Genomic DNA, 17,805 nt, shown 5'->3' on the forward strand with positions numbered 1-17,805 from the left:
CATTGAGATTATTGCTCTGAGCAAAGATTACCACAGGAAGACAAAAAGTCCCCTTGAGACAGAGCGTCTAAAACAGAGCACTCAAGTATGTAACTTTTGAAAATTGCCATCAGTAAAACAGTGACTATAGTGATACACCATGAGTATTTTTCCACAGAAATAGAGCACCCCCCCCCCCCGCCAACTCGGCATTCAGTGCAGGAGCATTCTACCCCTGAGCTGCATCTCCAGCCCAAGTCTTTTGAGGTGAAATTCACATAACATAAAATGAACAACGCATGGCATATAGCACATTGAAAATGTTGAGAAACCATCACCTCTGCTAGTTCCAAAATGTTTCATCACCCTGTAAACAAACTCCATATCTGTTGAGCAAATGTTTCCATTTCCCTTTCTTCCCAGCCCCTGACAACCACCAGTTTGTATTCTGTCCTACAGGTTTACCTGTTGTGAAAAGTTCATATAAATGTGACCTTTTGTGTCTGGCCTCTTTGACTTGTTTCCAAGGTCCGCCTATCTGGTAGCATGTGTGAGTGCTTCATTCTTTCACGTCTGAACAACAATCCAGTGTATGGCTATATTGCACTTTGCTCACCTAATCATCCATTGAACGTTTGGACCTCTTGCTCCTCTTGGCTACTAAGAATAATGCTGCTGTGGACAAGCAGCTACATTTACCTCCTGTCACACAACAGTTTTGTCCTTGGTATTGACTCAGTAGTACCAGATAACCACAAAAGCAGTGTTTCTAGCAGCTTTAGTCATAACAGATCTAATGACCCTGTGTTGTCTCAGTGCCCTTGCACTGCCTCTGTGTAGCGCACACATTCTTGTTCTTTACCCTGATCCTGATGAGTCCAAGAAAGGTGAATTGGTACAGGAAAGGAAGCCTGAATTTCCCTTCACAAACCCACCACCCTACCCCATTGCTACTCCAAAGGTGGAAGTGTTATATCTTGACGAGAGTCTTGGTTACATGGTGTCTGTACTCACTGAATTGAAACCCAAGATTTGTTTAATATCATTATTTGCAGATTTTATCACAGTTTAAAAGAGAGAGAAAATTGAGCAAAATGTTATCTTAGTGTTTTAAAAAAAAATTCTGGCTGCCTATTAGACAACTTGGGAGGACAAGGATAGAAGGAAACTAGTTACCAGTACCCAGGGAGTTGGTGAATGGTGACTCGGCCCAGGTTGTAATGCTGGACATCACAAGAGGCCCTCAGACTCTGGGTGCATCTTGAAGGTGGTGCTGATGTAGTGTGCTGATGGATGTGATGGTTGGCTGATGGATTTGGAGCATGTGAGGGAAAAGGATGATGCTAAGGTTTTTCATGGGGTGGGGTTGTTGTCTAATGAGTTAAGAAAGACTGAGAAGCAAGGTTGTAAAGGGTAAGGAATTTGGTTTTGGATATGCAGAGAAACCTCTTTGACATCTACCGCATGAGAAGAGCCCAGCAAAGCTCAGCTGGCCAGTGAGAGAGAAGGAAGACCAGAATTAGTATAGTTTGCCTATTTCCTGTTTTTAATGATAGGAAGAGCTTAGTGAAACGTTTAGAAACTCTTACTTTTACCTAGTTTCTTATTTGTTGAATTTGTTCTGTGTTAATTAGTAGAGCCTCAAGAATTTCAGTGATTACTTTATATTTTCTCCTCCATGAATAAAATACCATTTTATGTGAACACTGAAATAGAAAGCACAGCCTAATTTTACTGTGACCTATGCATGGAAATAGCCATGTCCTTAGTTAACAGCATTGAAGTTTTAGGATCAAATTAAAAATTTTCAACAAATATGTTTCAATAAATATGTTACTCAGTGTTGCACAAGGGATTTCATAGATATGACTAAGGTTTTTGTGATATAATGATTATCTGGAGGGGGCCCAGTGTAGACACAAGGGGCCTTATAAGTGACAGATACCTTCTGACCTCCAGAACTGAAGATAATAGATTTGTGTTGTCTTAAGCCACTAACATTTTGTGCTAATTTGTTAACAGCAAAATACTGAACCTAATAACTAAAGTTTAGAAAAGATAAAACTTGTTGAAGTTCACATAATTAGAAAAGAATGTGGTAGAGTGGGGCCTTGAGCTCCACAGATGTGGCTCCAGGCCTGTCCGGCAGGATAACTTTCAGGCCAGCTGAATTTGGCCAGGCCTGGTGGAATGCCTTAGGTCTCAGGAAGAAGTAGGACTGTCAGCAAGGAAGCTGGTTAGTTGCCTCATGTAATTGAGGCAGTTTTTTAAGTGTTTGCCCAAGTGCCTGTTAGACCCTATTTAGTACTCTGTTGTATTGGGGTCTAATCCTGTTGTAGAATACCTCGATGGCTGTTGAATATATTTTATTTTTTATTAATTTGTTTATTCATTTTTATTTTTATTTTTGGTACTGGTGATTGAACTCAGTTGGACTAACCATGAAGCCATATCCCCAGCCCTTTTTTATATTTTAATTTTGAGACAGGGTCTCACTGTGTTGCTTAGGCTCTCACTAAGTTGCTGAGGCTGGTTTTGAACTTGGGATTTTCCTGCCTCAGCCTCCAGAGCTGCTGTGATTACAGGCATGTGCCACTCTGTTTGGCTGTTGAATGTATTTTAGAGATCTACTTGCTTGACTTCCAAGCCCACTAAAAGATCATTTGATTATAATATGGATTCCTTTTTTAGCATGCTTATGTGGAAAGGATGCCTTGAACAAATGACTCCATTCTCTGGTTCCCTGCAATTGTATATCTCAATTTCCAACAGGGTTTGTCTGGGGGCTGGGAGGAGATGCTCGTTGGCTTGTGGACCTTGGTATTTTTTTTTTTCCTCCAAGTCTCCTCAGCCATTAGAACTTTCACGGAACATTTGTTGAATCTACTTTCCTCTGGTTTTAGTCCATTGGAAGTACTTGAGCCCACAGGTGATTCTGCCCTTCATGGGTTTTGCTGACCCCTGTGAAGAGCAGTTTCTGGATCTTGGAAGCTCAACAAGTGACTGCAGTCTTAGAAGGCCTCCTGCAAGACAAGACGTGTTTTGTTTTTAATGTATGTTTTTAGGAGACAGGGCCCTGCTCTGCAAAAGCTGAGAAATAAATCTGAATGAGCTTTTCTAAGTTTGAATTTCTATCACTGAAAACCAGGAGAATGGCGGAGACATTAGGTTTTAGAACTAAAGAATTTAAAAATTTTAAGACCTGGATAGGTTCGCAAGGTAGGCCAAAATTTTGTAGTGAAGTACAACATAACTAAAAATGCAGAGTTGTGCACTTTTTCCATTTAAAAAAAAAAAAGCCAAAATATAGCTTGTAAAAGGTCAGACTCAACAGATACTTTCAAAAAGGATAAATATATAGTTTCCAACAAGTTTATTGTGAGTCTCTGGAGGGATAGTACCATAGAAGCAACATAATGTTAGGTTGTATACTGGAAATATTAGTGTTGTACTTGATACTAAACATTTAAAAAGGTCCTGGACATTCTCTGTGGGTTGTTGGTAAGCCAAGTGAGCTCAGGGTGGTAAATCATGCAGATACAGAGATGTAGAACTACCGTACACAAAAAGACGATATGTGTGCATGTGTGTGTGATACTGGGGATTTAACCCAGGAGTACTCTACCATTGAGTTATATTTTCAGCCCTTTAAAAAATATTAAATTTGGGCTGGGGATATAACTCAGTGGTAGAGTTGCCTAGCATGTGGGAGGCACTTGGTTCGATCCTCAGCACCACATAAAAATAAATAAATAAAGGCATTGTGTCCATCTATGTAAGTAAATAAGTAAACCAGTGAACAAATAAATAAGAACTTTAAGTTTAAGACAGGGTATTGCTAAGTTACTGAGCCTTGCCTTGAACCTACTATCCTCCTGCCTGAGTAGTTGGACTTGTAGGTCTGGAACTGTACCTGACAGTAAGAGGAATATTTAACAAAATATTATCATTTCATTGTGTCCCTAAAACATCCACTATTAGTAAGACTATAATAAATGCTCCATTTTCCAAAAGGAAAAACCAAATGAAAAAGATTATTTAAGTATCTGCAATAAGGCAGATCAGACATCTATCAATGACACCTTCTTCTTTCCATAATCAATGCATCTGTCACAACTGAAAAGAACATTTATACCAAAACTATTATTTCCCTCTCGTCCTCTCTGGAAATGATAAAGCTAGAGATGGAATATCCAGAGAAAGGAAAATGGGCTCCTTCAGGTGATGAAGTCAAGCTCCAATTCCACCCCTCAATGGAAGCCAAGGTCCTTGGAGAGCAAAGAAGATTATAACTGGAATGATACGTGCATCTAGCTCCTTTCAAGTCTCAAGTATGGATCACTTCATTATTGTTCTTTTAAAATGGTAAAAGCCTGACTCTTCCGGTGACAAAGGCTCTAAGTCATTTGTTCCAGAACTTCCCCAATGTTGGTATCCCAACTCATTAAGTGAAAAAAAAAAGGTTTTTTTTTGGGGGGGGGGTACCAGGAATTGAACCCAAGGATATTTGACCACTGAGCCACATCCTCAGCCCCATTTTATATTTTATTTAGAAACAAGGTCTGAGTTGCTTAGCGCCTCACTTTTGCTGAAGCTGGCTTTGAACTTATGATCCTCCTGCCTCAGCCTCCTGAGCCACTGGGATCACAGGCATGTGCCACCGTGCCCTGCCAAATTTTGATTAACATCTTGAAGGACAAAGATTGCTTCCTTGGAAGACAATCTTTTCCATTTCAGAGTAGCTCTGCTAGAAGTCATAATGGTACTATGTAATTTAGGACAAATCAACAGTATCACAATGCACTAACGACTTCATGAGAAGGCCACTCATTTGTTTTCTACTTTTCAATGATAAGAAATCCCAAAGTTAGGCATTACCAATATAGTCAACATCACCACCCAGAGCCTGGGCTGATCTTTTCACTCTGTCATCAGCTCGTGGTTTAGCAATCCTTACAGTTTCAAGATGGCTTCCATCATTTCAGACATGACAATGTCCAATGAAAGATCATTTCTTCTTGAGTCTTTTTATTGAAGTCAATACTTACTCACAAAAGACCTCTAATACATGTCTGCTATAATATGAATATAGCTTATTCCCAAAAAGACTCATGCTGAGGGAACTCTGAAGTGAGATGTATAAAAATATTCATGGATGTCCATTCATGTCATTTCAGTGGCTCTGAGATCCAGGACAGTAGGGTTTTAGAGATCATCTGGGATGTTAGAATCAGCTCAGGTGGGTCCACAGGCCTTTTGGAAATGAGAAACTCCACTTCTCTAACTGGTGTACCTACACTGATACCATCATCATACCTCTGAAGTACCACTGGTTTTCTTCCCATGTTCTCAGGAGTCTGCTTCTGTTAGGTTGTCCGGAGTGGTGTCCGAGTGCAGTTTAAACATTGCTGCCCAGGCTGGGCACAGTGACAGAAGTCTATCATCCCAGCAACTCCTGTAATCCTAATGACTTGGGAGGTTTAGGCAGCAGGCTCACAAGTTCAAGGCCAGTCTCAGCAATTGAGTGAGGGCCTGAGAAACTTAGACCCTGTCTCAAAGTAAATAAAATTACAGGGGTGGGTACATACCTCGGTGGTAAAGTGCCCCTGGGTTCAGTCCCCAGTACCCCGCCCCCCAAATCCCCAGAAACGAAACAACAAACAAAAGCATTGCCGCATAGGCATGGTCTTCTAGCAAAGGAATATAAATTTGTTTCTCAAATGTTCAACCAATGGCATAATCTAGAACACAGTGTATATTTGTAGCTCCCCAAACCTTATTTTTATCTTGGGTTTGAAGTAGAAATTCTATCTTAATTCTGTGTGCAGCTTCACTTTGACTGAACCACACAGAGGGTCCATTTCATCAATGAAAATAGTGGAAGTCTTGTCTCTCTGGCAAGTTGGAGTAAGTACTTAGAAGTTTTCACTTTCACATAGCCACATAGAAACAAGGTCAGGAGAAGATCTGAACAAAACGTTGAGTTGTTTGCTTCTGTTGCTACAGCTATGACCAAGTAACATTTTTCTGTACTAGATGGCCCAAATAATAGGGATCCTTTCCATGGTGCCCATGTAATGATGAGATTTAATAGCAATTTCACAGCCTCTTTGAGTGCTTATTTGGCTCCTTCAAGAGGGCAGCATCACTCCATTTTCATTTGGTTACTTTATATCAATAACATCTTAAAATGGATTCTGCAGTTTCTTTGTTTCAGGATCACCTGATTCTACTTCCCCATTCCTGTGATTCATCATCAGCTGGACTTGGTTGTCCATGTTTCACTGTTTTCCTGGTTTTCTGTCTATCCTTCAGATGCTTCTTTAATTGTTCTGCTCTATCAAGAAATTCTGTGCACCCTGCCCTGATACTTTGGTTGGCTTTATACAGCTTTGTCTTCTTTTGCTGCTTTGCTTGCAAAATCTGTTGTTTTCTGGAGGCAGGTTCCAATGAACACAGTGGTGGAAACCCAAGGAGGGTTCTTAGAGATAGAGGAAGGTTGAAGAAAGCCAATAGCAGTCATGTCTGATGGCACCCAGTTAAAGCCACAAACCTTAGGAGGTTGGTGTCTCTTTTGTACCAAGCAGTGACTTCTGTTTCAGAACTTATAAAATAGCACTGCGTCACACCAGCTGGGAACCTCCTCCAGACAGACATCAGATTTAAGTCATTCTTACTGGTAGTGTCTTAATGTTGTCTTGTTTTATGTTAGAAATAAGGCAAGGAAGGTTTAAGTTAAAGTTTCATTCCTAATGTGGCCCAGATGTGCAGAGCATGGGAAGCAGGGAATGCTTTCAATGTAGTGTTGTGAAACTTGCTTGGAAACTTCCATATATGTTTTCTTTCTAATAAAGTTTCTTTGGCTTAAGCTCTCAGGAAAATAAATTTAATGTAGGTGATTAAAAACATGGCAGTCTTGGTTGAATATATCACAACATTTCAGAAGTTGGGAGATGAACTCAAAAGTAGACAGATGTGTCATCTGGAATGGTGACATAGCTGGGAATTTTGTAGGCTTCTTTTTTAACTTCCTAGTTTTAAACTTTAACTCTCCCAAGATTCATTCTGTTAGGAAACTTTCTGCTTTCTAACCCCAGACTCCATCTCTTTCCCTGATAATAACCCAGCCTCCCTCCTTCCCTTCTTTCCTTCTTTCTTTCTTTTTAAACAGTGACTAACCCTGAGCAGTTAGTGCATAGGGAAGAATCTGACTTTGGCATCTCTCTCCTGTCTCTCTTTATGTCAGGCATTTGAGATCTGATGTATAGGGATCTTGTCATCTTGCTCTCAGGGAGCCATATTGATCTTTCCTGGGTAGTGACAGACTCCAGAACATCTTCATTATGACCCTGCAACAAAACTTATCAATTCCATTTCCTGCCTTAAGTAAGTGCCCATCTGTTCTGGTAATTAATCTTGTACTCAACCACAGAAATGTGTTTTTAAGATCTTAATGCAGTTATCCTTTCCCCTCCCCTTGATTTAAGAGTATATCCTCCTCCAGCTCCCAGGCGAGTCTGAGGACATAGCTGGACATTGCTGAGCCTGGGTTTCCACAGCCTCTGTGAAGGTCTCCTCTACACTTGTGGATGGCTTGATTCTGCATTTCCATTCTTGCTGTGCGCTCACACAAGGCCCATGCTGCGTTTAACAGGTTCTTGTTGCCATCTTGAGGTTCATAATCATTTTTAAAAGTGCCCTTCATTTTCATCATGCACTAGGCCCTGGAAATTATGTAGTAGCTATCCTTTCAAGAGCTTGTATTCATGGCCTGCTTTCTCTCTTCCTCTTGTGTTCAGCATCCCCTTGGTGGGCTTCCTGTGCTACCCACATATCCCTATGTTTTTAGCTTTTTTCTTTTCATTCATGTTCACCTCAGCCAACCCTAAAGTGTTGTTGCTCAAAGAGTTTAGTTTTTACAATTGCTTGGTCAGTTGAACAGTCGGTGTAGTTTCTTGAGCTTTGACAGAGATTTTTATTCTAATTGTGTTGAGGAGCCTCTGTAATAATTATCTTCAGCTTTTGCCTATGACTCTGTACTTCAAGAAATGAGTGCTTGCTTATAGCCAGTTACGTTCTGTGTTTGATTGAAGTATGGCTGTGTTCACACTGAGCTGGCCTTGAAGCTCTGAGTTATGTGATCTTGAGAGTCCCTCTGAGATTAAGGGTAGAAACTTAGCTACAGCCAGGTCCTGGCTTACTGTTTAGCAGATGGAGGGTTCAGTTTCCATATTGGTAAAATGAATTCTTCATGTAGAATTGTATTGAAGTTTTTTTTCTCCCCCTTGAATGATACAGTTTTATATGTAAATGTCAAGAAATTAGAATCATTCTAGGAGGGAAGATAGAAAATAAATAAGTCAGAGTACAGTCTTTGGTAGTAAATTGTGCTAGCAAGAAAGCTCACACAGGATAAAGAAGGGGCTACAGATTGGTTGGGGTGGAATCAGTGAGCAGAGCTGTTTTTGTTGGGTGTGTCTGGATGGTCCTCCCTGAGGAAGGATCATCTGAGTAGATACTAAGGTGCTAAGCCATGGACAGCATGAGGAAAGAGGAGTCCCAGAAAAGAGAGGAGAGCATCAGTTCTGGTACTTGGTGGTGGAGACAACTGAAACATGAAGAACTGTTGCAGTGCATTTTTTTCCAGGTAGTATCTGCCAATCAACAAAAAGAAGAATAGGTTGTTTTTTTCTTTTTTCTTTTGGTCCTTTTTTGGAGGGTAGCGGTGTTGGTGTTATGTTCTTCATGAGGATTAAACCTTTTAAAAAAGCCAAAGTACAGATATTAATATATATGTATGTATATATATATTTATGTATTCAGGACCTTCAGTGTCTAAGGGAGTTTGGTTCTAGGCGATACCAAAATCCTCAAGTCCCTTGTATAAAATAGTGTAGTATATGCATAAAAATTACCCAATCTTCTGAGTGATTCTTTGAATTATTTGTAGGTTACTTCAAATACCTAGTACAATGTAAATGTTATATAAATAGTTGTTATGTTGACTAGGGAATAATGACAAGAAAATAAGTCTGTTTATGTTCAGTACAATTTTTCTTCAGTGATTTTTGCTCTGCCATTAGTTGAGTCCATGGTTACAGAACCCATGGATACAAAGAGCCCATTTTATAGCGATGTATCTTAAACTCTGCACAGTTTTTAGTCATCATATGTACCAGCTATGATTATGTCTCTTCTTGGATCTACTTTGAGTTTGGTGATGGCATTGTTGAGGAAACTAACAGGCTTCAGATTGTATGTAGAAAATGGTCCTAAAGGTACCGTCATCCAAGTTTAACTTTACAGTAAGAGCATAAGTCTGCAATGAGATGGTTGTTGGCAACTTAAACCAAATTGTCAAGAAAAAATACATATATATTTATACTTCTTTTAAATTTAATAAAGGAGAAAACTTGGACACTGATTATTACAAAAATATTGTAGGTGATACTGGTGCAAGGTAAATACATACATCAGTGTAGCAGAATTGAGGCTTCAAAAATAAACATTTATGGTTAATTGATAGCTTTTATGAACAGTTTTGTTATTGTGCAGGATATTGTGTCCTTCGAATTTGAAATACTTAAATTGTAACATAGAATTAATAAATTTTGTTTATTCCATTGTTAGATAATAGTTCCATACTGTTCCATTTTTGTTGCCTAGCTTTCAAAACCCCTGGGAACATAACAGTACCAGCGCTACATACATAGCGTCAGACTTTAGAAGATGATGCCCATGGGTAGTTGTTTATTTGAGCGGGAACTGTAGAATGCTGACTTAAAACAGTGTTGTTCTAGGAGGTATAGGTGGATGATATTTTAAGAGTTTTCCTGAACTGGGGATGTGGTTCAGTGGTAGGCCTGGGTTGAAGCCCCAGCACTACAAACAAACAAACAAACAAAATCTTTCCCAAAAGTTGTTATTTGACTTTTTAAAGTTCTTACAGATAGTTTGTTAGGCCGTTTTTGTTATTTGGAACTAGTGTTTATTTTTATGCCCATGTTAAGAACATCAAAAAATCTGAGTTTGCTTACTTATGTAGCTGGTATGTGAAGGCTACTTGAATACTCATAGTTGTTTTAGGTTAGTTTTCCATTGGGAGCCTCAGATAGCTTTCCATTATGTTTACATTTTTACTTTTTGTGTCTTTTAAAGTCCTGCATTATTAATATTTTTAGTGTTAAGCTAACTACATAGATAATGTGTATTGAGTACACTTCTTATACCCCAAATTGTTTTCAAGTGCTAGTTGCCTTAAAGATAAGATTATCACCCTGTGCACTGTTGATAGGAATGTAAACTGGCATTATTGTGGAAAACAATAATAGAATGGCCACATGACTCAGCAATTCCACTTCTGGGTATATACCCCTCAAAACTGAAAGCAAAGACCTAAAGAGAAATGTACAACCATGTTCATAACAGCATTATGCATAGAGCCTAAGTTGGGAGCAGCCCAAGTGTCCATTGATGCATGAATGGAATATCACCACAGGGGTGAACTTTGAAGGTATCATGCTAAGTGAAATCAGCCAGTCAGAGATACACTGTATGATTCCATTTTTGAGGTCCTATGTTATTACAGAGACAGAAAGTAGAAAGGAGGTTAACAGAAGCTAAAGGGAAGAGGAATGCATCCAAATTGCAATATGAAAAAAGTTACAGAGATGGATATGGTGATGATATAACATGTTAATGTGCTTAATCCTATTGAACTGTTTGCTTAAAGATGGTTAAGATGATAAAAGCAACAATAACCACAAACCCATATTACTTAGTTGTAATTTTACTTCAGGTGGGAAAGGCAAATAATTGCTACTGAATTGTGGGGTGAGGAGTGAGTGGAGTTGTAGGTGACACAGAAATGACAGAATATTGATAATTGTTAAATAGGGTGAAAATCCATAGTCCTTCATTGTTCTGTTCTATTTGTATATACTTGAAGATTTCCCTAAGGCAAAAATTTAAAAACTACTAATTGGTCAATTCAGTTTAGAAGAGTAAATTTGTCATTGTGGATTTACTGTGGCCATTCACCTTTTCCATAACTGATGGATGTGTCCCTGGAGGAGAGATGTGGACTGGTGCAGAATGGAGCAAGGGTGAGCCTTGGGACGGGAGGATGTTGCTTTCCAGTGTGCAGGCAGGGAAGGAGTACAGCCTCAAGAGGGAAGGGAGCTTCTCTTAGAAAGTCCTCTTGGCTGCCCTCCTTTGTGTTGGGACAGTTACTGATGGAACTAGGAAAATATGAATATGTTCAGTTGGTCATTCATGTTGTTAATTTCTTATGATAGGCCCAAATGGTCATGCTTGTTGCCATGTTGTTGGGGCAAAAAAAAAAAGTCTCAGTTACTGACCATTGTGAGGTTAATGTGAGAAACACTGTGGTGTCCACTTCCTGGAGCATAAGTTTATCATGGGCAATGCTGTATTAAGACTGTGGGATTCTCATCTATGGCCTGGAGACAGGTACTTTTGTTTTCATCGCGGTTGGAATATGCCACCCACTTACAAGCTGTTCTAGTTGTTAGTCTAATAATTTCTTTTAGAGAACGCAGTTCCTTTCGGTTAGCAGGACTGAGGCATCAAAGGCCTGTAAAACATCCTGATTTATTACCAAGAGAACCAGACATAGGAAGGTAGAAGTATTCTGATGTATAGACACTTTGAGCTTCAAATATACAGTCTGATCTTTGAGCCATTTTAAACAGAACATGAAAAGGATAAGAATTTTATCAGTAGCATTTAAATTTTATAACATAGTAATAAAAAAAAAGATGATTTTGCAATTTAGTACAAGAATACGAGAGTACATTTTTATTTGCTTTGTGTAAAAAGCCCTGTGTTTAACTGATGTTTTGGGCTAATTCAGCACCACTCAGATCATCCTGTGGCTACTGGGATTAAAAAGTCTGCCAAGAACTGAAATACCTACCCTTTGTTCTGTGTCCCCACACTTTTGATGATCCCTGTCAGTCTGCTGGCATTTCATTTTGGAGTGGGTTTCTTTTAGTTTTGAGTGGTTTTGAAAGTGTGTTCATATAGTTACTGGTCATCTTTTTCCCCTTGATGAATTATCTGTAGTTGTTGCACATATTTCATTGGTTGTTTGCCTTGTTTTGGCAAATTCTAAAAACTCTTGTCTTTATTAATATTGGCTACAAGTATTTTTCTCAGTTTGTTTTGTTTTTATGTATTTTTTGGTATGGTATTCTACCTTAAAAAAAAAACAATTATATCCTTTTTTGACTTCTAGGTTTAACATCATTGTTAAACTCCTTCCTGTGCTTCAAAAGGTATTTTTGAACATTTTACCCATGTTTTCTTCAAGTATTTTTATTTATTTATGTATGTATGTATTTTACTTTAAATGTGCTGTGTTTGGAACATACTTTGGCTTAAGCAGTAGGGTTGTCTTCCAAATGGCTAGCTATTTGTTTCGATGCCAGTTTCTGAGCCCTCTGTCTTGCTCCCACAGAATCCTTAAATTTGAGGTTTTTCTGACTGGTGAATGTGTTGGGCTTAATGTCGTATACTGATGGCAAGGTGAATGTTGAGTTAGCTTCCCACATAAGATAAGAAAGCTGCTGGCTTCTACTTGGATGAGGAGCCAAGGTAGGACTGTGTCAGCTGCAGCATGGGGCAGGGGCTAGCTCTGCTCATTTTCTGGAGAATGTGGTTGACATTGTATTCAGTGTATGTTGAAATAAGGATTGTTTTTATAGAAATTCCATTCTATTATTTGTCAAATTTAGAAGTAACTCATTAGAATTTCTTGATCTTGTCAGGTGGAAGACTTCATCACACCACTCCTTGTAAAACCCAATGGAGGTTTTGCTTACTGTAACTGAAGGCTATGGGTAGAGATGTGAGCCAAAGGGGGTCTTCCAGACAGCACTGCTTCACCACAGGCTCTACCAGAGTGCAGCTGGGGAAAGCTCTGGAACTGAAACTTGTCTCCTGGAATTGCCACAGTATTTGTCATTGTGGACTGTGGCTCACTTTGAGCAAAACACAAAGTGGTTGGAACATAGTTTAGCTGTGACTGTAGCAGGGATGAGGCTGGTAGGTCTGAGGGGAGATGGGAGCTCTGGGAAGCACTTGGAGCCTCTAGTATGGTGTCAGTATGACCCTAGAAGAACTGTAGCTTAAACCGTAGGCTCTCTGTTGATGAGGATATTGGGGTTTTGGAGTAAGCAAATGTTAAAGTAATGATGATGAACATTTATGGCAACTATTATGCCTACAAACAATAAGTGGTATTGAAGATGTGGGGGAAAGGCACTCTTACATACTGCTGGTGGGACTGCAAACTGGTGCAGCCAATATGGAAAGCAGTATGGAGATTCCTTGGAAAATTGGGAAGGGACCCATCATCAGACCCAGCTATCCCTCTCCTTGGTCTGTACCCAGAGGACTTAAAAACAGCATACTACAGGGACACAGCCACATCAATGTTTATAGCAGCACGATTCACAATAGCTAATAGGAAAATTGTGGAACCAACCTAGATGCCATTTAGTAGATGAATACATAAAAAAATGTGGCATATATGCACATTGGAATTATATTCAGCAATAAAAGAGAATAAAATCATGGCATTTGCAGGTAAATGGATGGAGTTAGAGAAGATAATGTGAAGTGAAGTTAGGCAATCCCCAAAAAACAAATGCCAAATGTTTTCTTTGATATAAGGGAGTTGATTCATAGTGGGATAGGGAGAGAGGGAGCATGGGAGGAATAGACAAACTCTAGATAGGGCAGAGGGGTGGGAGGGGAAGGGAGGAGGCAGGGGATAATTAATGATGGTTGACTGTGATGATCATTATTATCCAAAGTACATGTATGAAGACACAAATTGGTATGACTATACTGTGTATACAACCAGAGATATGAAAAATTGAGCTTTATATATGTACTAAGAATTGTAATGCATTCCAATGTTATGTATAAATAAAAATAAATAAATAAAAAAGCTTAAAGTAGAAAAAGTCCTGTTAAGGCCTACAGAGGTAACGTGCCTGCCCTTTTTACTTCATTACATTTTCTCAAAAATGTACTGCAGACAGAAAGGGCTCAGCGAGCACTTGGTGAGGGAAGAGGAATTGGATGTTTGCTTTAAATAAAACCAGCATAGTTTCAAATTTTCCTTGCTTAAAATTTGAGTATATCGGAGTGTAAAACTTGTAGAATCTCCACAAGAATATCAGTAGGAAATGAACACCTCAAGCTCTGATTTGATTAAAACCATGAGATGATCAGAACCTACATAGGATTCCTCACAGTTCTTCATCATTTAAGATACTTTAGCATAAATTACAGTATATTAATTTAAAGCACAGTTCCTGAGATTTATGACTTCAAAGTTGAAACATATGGCTTTGTAATATTTGTTTAGATACTGAAATTAGTTGGATTCCCTAAAAAAATTCTGGAAGAAAAACTAACTTACAAATGTGTTTATTACATTGAAGATGGGACCAAATTGAATCAGGAGCATAAATTTGATGTTTTATAACAATGTGTTATATCCTGGCAAAATTAAAGAATTTCATTGGTATACATAAACTCAGCAGAGAAATGAATAATAATCAGTGTTTATGAATTATAATTAATGGATATATGTGAATGATATAAAAATCTATAAGATATTTGTCTTCATTTTACTCTACTTAGGGCCAATTCTTTAAGTGTAACTTTGGTAGAAGAATCTTTGAGTTTAAATTAGATTTTTGTTTGAATGGAATATTGTAGTAGTAAGTGATTTTTGAAAGTTCTTGGCTGATTTAACCTTTCAAAATAGCCTGAGGCATTATGTTTGGGATCAAAACTACCAGCATTCTCCAAATAAGGAGTTAACGTTCAGGATTAATAATACGATTTGAAAACATAAACTTGGCACCAAAGAGGTCCATTATCGACAGCATAAAGGTTCAGGGTTCTCAGTGGACTTTACTTTCAGAGTCTACAGACTGTCCTGTTTAGGCTTACAAAGGTAACATGCCTGCCCTTTTGCCTTCCTACCTCTGGTGGAAACAGCTCACCTGGTAGCTGATACGTGAGGCACACAGTTGTATGCGGACACCAGGGCTGCAGTCTTGCAGGCCAGGTTGGAGTCCCCCATCTGTTGTGCTGCATTTGACTTGTAGCACTTATTTCCTATTGGTGAATGAGTGAGTGTCTTTCTTTGGATTATTGCAGAAGCAGGTTAATTATCACACACTTTGGAGCATTGCTATTGGAACTGGAATTCTGAATACACAAAAACATGTTTCTTCAGATCATGTATTTGGTATGGCTCAATGTTGTACTTTCTTGACTTGGTTTGCATCTATAGGAGAAGAGTGAAATTGCTGTTTTAACTTCATTACCTTCATTAGTGATATTGTTATATTTGACTATGAAAAATAAATAAATGTGCCATAATCCCAGGAAGTGAATAAAATACTGCTTTAGCTTTATGGACCCAACTTGAAATTAAATTATCATTATTATTCCCAACAGCCAGCAGGATAAAAGGGACATCTTTCCATTTAAAATAGGACTGTGACTGTGGAATTATGTATATTTTCATTTTTCTGGGATTAAAAAATGGCTTCCAATATTTTATAATTTAGTGTCATGTTAGAAATTTCATTTCATGATCATTTGTTCATTCACATGTATTTTTATTTTTAGCTCTAAGCGAAAGACATGAGGCCTCAGCCTGAAATGAGGTGTGGTTTTGAGGTCATCCGAAGTGTGCGGTCGCCTCGTCCTGAAACCACTCCACACAGAATGGTAATGGCAAAACCTGAAAGAGAGAGAGAGGGGCCTTCACTCTTCTATGTCTGTTCCCTGTCCCACTTCCTTCCTTTCTAAGACTTAACAATCTTTAAAGGTAGGGATAAAGGGCATTAAATAACATACTGACATATCCTAGCTAAACTGGTTCAAAATTTTAATAGTAAAATTAATATCATAAATCCCCATGCTAATTAAACCTTTTGGAGTTGTTTAAACATATTTTTAAGTGAGATTTTGAGCTACTTATATAGCAGAAAAATATTTACCACATGAAAATAATCTGAGTCAGTAGGAATTTATGGATTGAAAAGTTTTTTTCCTTGAAAACCAGTAGGATTTACTCTTAAACAAAAGCTGATCTTGTCTCAATAAAATTTTCAGATTCGAAAATATGGATTCTTGCCATAATGCTCTTTTCCTGTGTAAGAATATTGATGTCTTAAGCATGTGTGTGTGTTTGTTTTTACTTTTCAAATCATAAAGTGATCATTGAGAATATTAGTTATGTCAGTTAACTTTGCTTTAATTATTTTACATATATCCATAACTGTTTTAATTAATGCAGATTTAAAGTGATACCCTTTATAGTTGAAGGTAGTAAACTTTTTTTTTTGTTATGGTAAAACTTACTTGGGGCATGTCTTCTCTTAATTATTAAGTCTATTCTGAATGCCAGTGTTCTGTTAAGTACATTAAGGTAGCAGTGCTTACAAAACCAGCACTAGGTGTAACTTTTGTAGGAGTAGAATTTCAATAAGGTTCTTTGCTCAAATTCAGATTTTATACTGAGCCATTAGTACAGATGGGGGTTCTTTATTTTATTTCATTTCTTGTATTACATGTAACAGCATTGATAGCAAAATAGCATCACAAATTGACTTCTGTTTACTCTAAATTGTGCATTTGTTTAACTAGATGAGATGCTGAGAAAATTAAATTTTGTCCCTGTCTGAAGGGCTATACAGAAGGCAAATTCTAAATTCTGTTCAGACAGTATTTTTATTTCTTAAAAAGTCATGTTTATTTTCATGCTTTCTTCTTAGAGGTTGTCACTATAGTTCTGTACATTCCCTAATTACTCCACAGTATTTTCTTACCCCCTCCCCCCCCAAATCCTAGATGTTGAGTATAAGACTTAAAATTTAGGAAATATGTCCTGTTTCTTCATGTATGTGACTTGCTATAATGATAGGGAGAATTGTTCACATGCACTGAGAAAAAAACTATTGGGTGCTCAGCCACAGAAGCCTGGGTGCTGTTGGGTTACCTAGGAGTGCTCTCAGCTTGTGTTCATGGGCCAGCCTTGCTTTCTTCTAAAGAAGAAAGTTCTTTGTTTTATCATCACTCCTGTAATTATCTACTTCTCCTGGACATATGAACTCTGAACTCTTGGTTTTCTGTAGGGTGGAAGCTGATCTAAGTAGTTTTCTCTTTCTTTTTTTTTTTTTTTTTTTTTGGTATTAGGGATTGAACCTAGGGGCTGTCTGCTACTGAGCTAATACCTGTTTTTATTTTTTATTTTGAGACTCTGTAAGTTGCTCAAGTTGGCCTCAAACTTGCAGTCCTCCAACTTGCAGTCCTCCTGTTTCAGCCTCCTGAGTCACTGGGATTGTACAGTCAGGCCCACCACACCCAGTAGTAGCATGGTCTTTAAGCCTACAGTAGAAGAGTTTTTCATATGATTTATTTTTCTGTATTAATAGTGTCTTAATAAGAAACAATTACTGCTGTCTTTTTGGAAATTCTGATTTTTTTCTATTTACCCAAGGTTTTTTCCTTTTTCATAAAAAGTCTTAACTAGATTGGACCTTTTTGAGGCTAGAATATTGAAGAACATCTTTCTTATTTCAATACTAACCACTGTTATTGGCAAAAAAAAAAAAAAAGTAGTTTCTAACGACATGAATAAGAATGAAATCTATAATTTGATTTAAGTATCTGGATGTCTTTCACCATAATAGCTTTTAAAAGTAAAGATAGAACTAATGCCACTTTAAAGCCTGAAATTGTAAATGTGAAAAATCTTTAACCGAGTAA

General features: G+C 38.1%; 1 protein-coding gene and 1 pseudogene across 2 annotated transcripts in view; one reads left to right on the forward strand and one right to left on the reverse strand.

Annotated features, from left to right (window-relative positions):
- Nucleotides 1-17,805, forward strand: part of Xkr6 (XK related 6) — a 230,751-nt gene that overhangs the window by 52,634 nt on the left and 160,312 nt on the right. Inside the window, exon 2 of one of the 2 annotated variants that reach the window (XR_003301705.1) lies at nucleotides 15,661-15,762. The exons of the other annotated variant lie outside the window; for it this stretch is intronic. The gene's annotated coding sequence lies outside the window, so the exon portion shown is untranslated. The remainder of the gene's footprint in view (nucleotides 1-15,660; nucleotides 15,763-17,805) is intronic. 2 annotated transcript variants of the gene reach the window in all.
- LOC113189846 (vacuolar protein sorting-associated protein 4B pseudogene) lies at nucleotides 5,185-15,106 on the reverse strand (annotated as a pseudogene).

Source organism: Urocitellus parryii, chromosome 14, assembly GCF_045843805.1.
Source record: "Urocitellus parryii isolate mUroPar1 chromosome 14, mUroPar1.hap1, whole genome shotgun sequence".
In the NCBI taxonomy this organism is placed as follows: domain Eukaryota; kingdom Metazoa; phylum Chordata; class Mammalia; order Rodentia; family Sciuridae; genus Urocitellus; species Urocitellus parryii.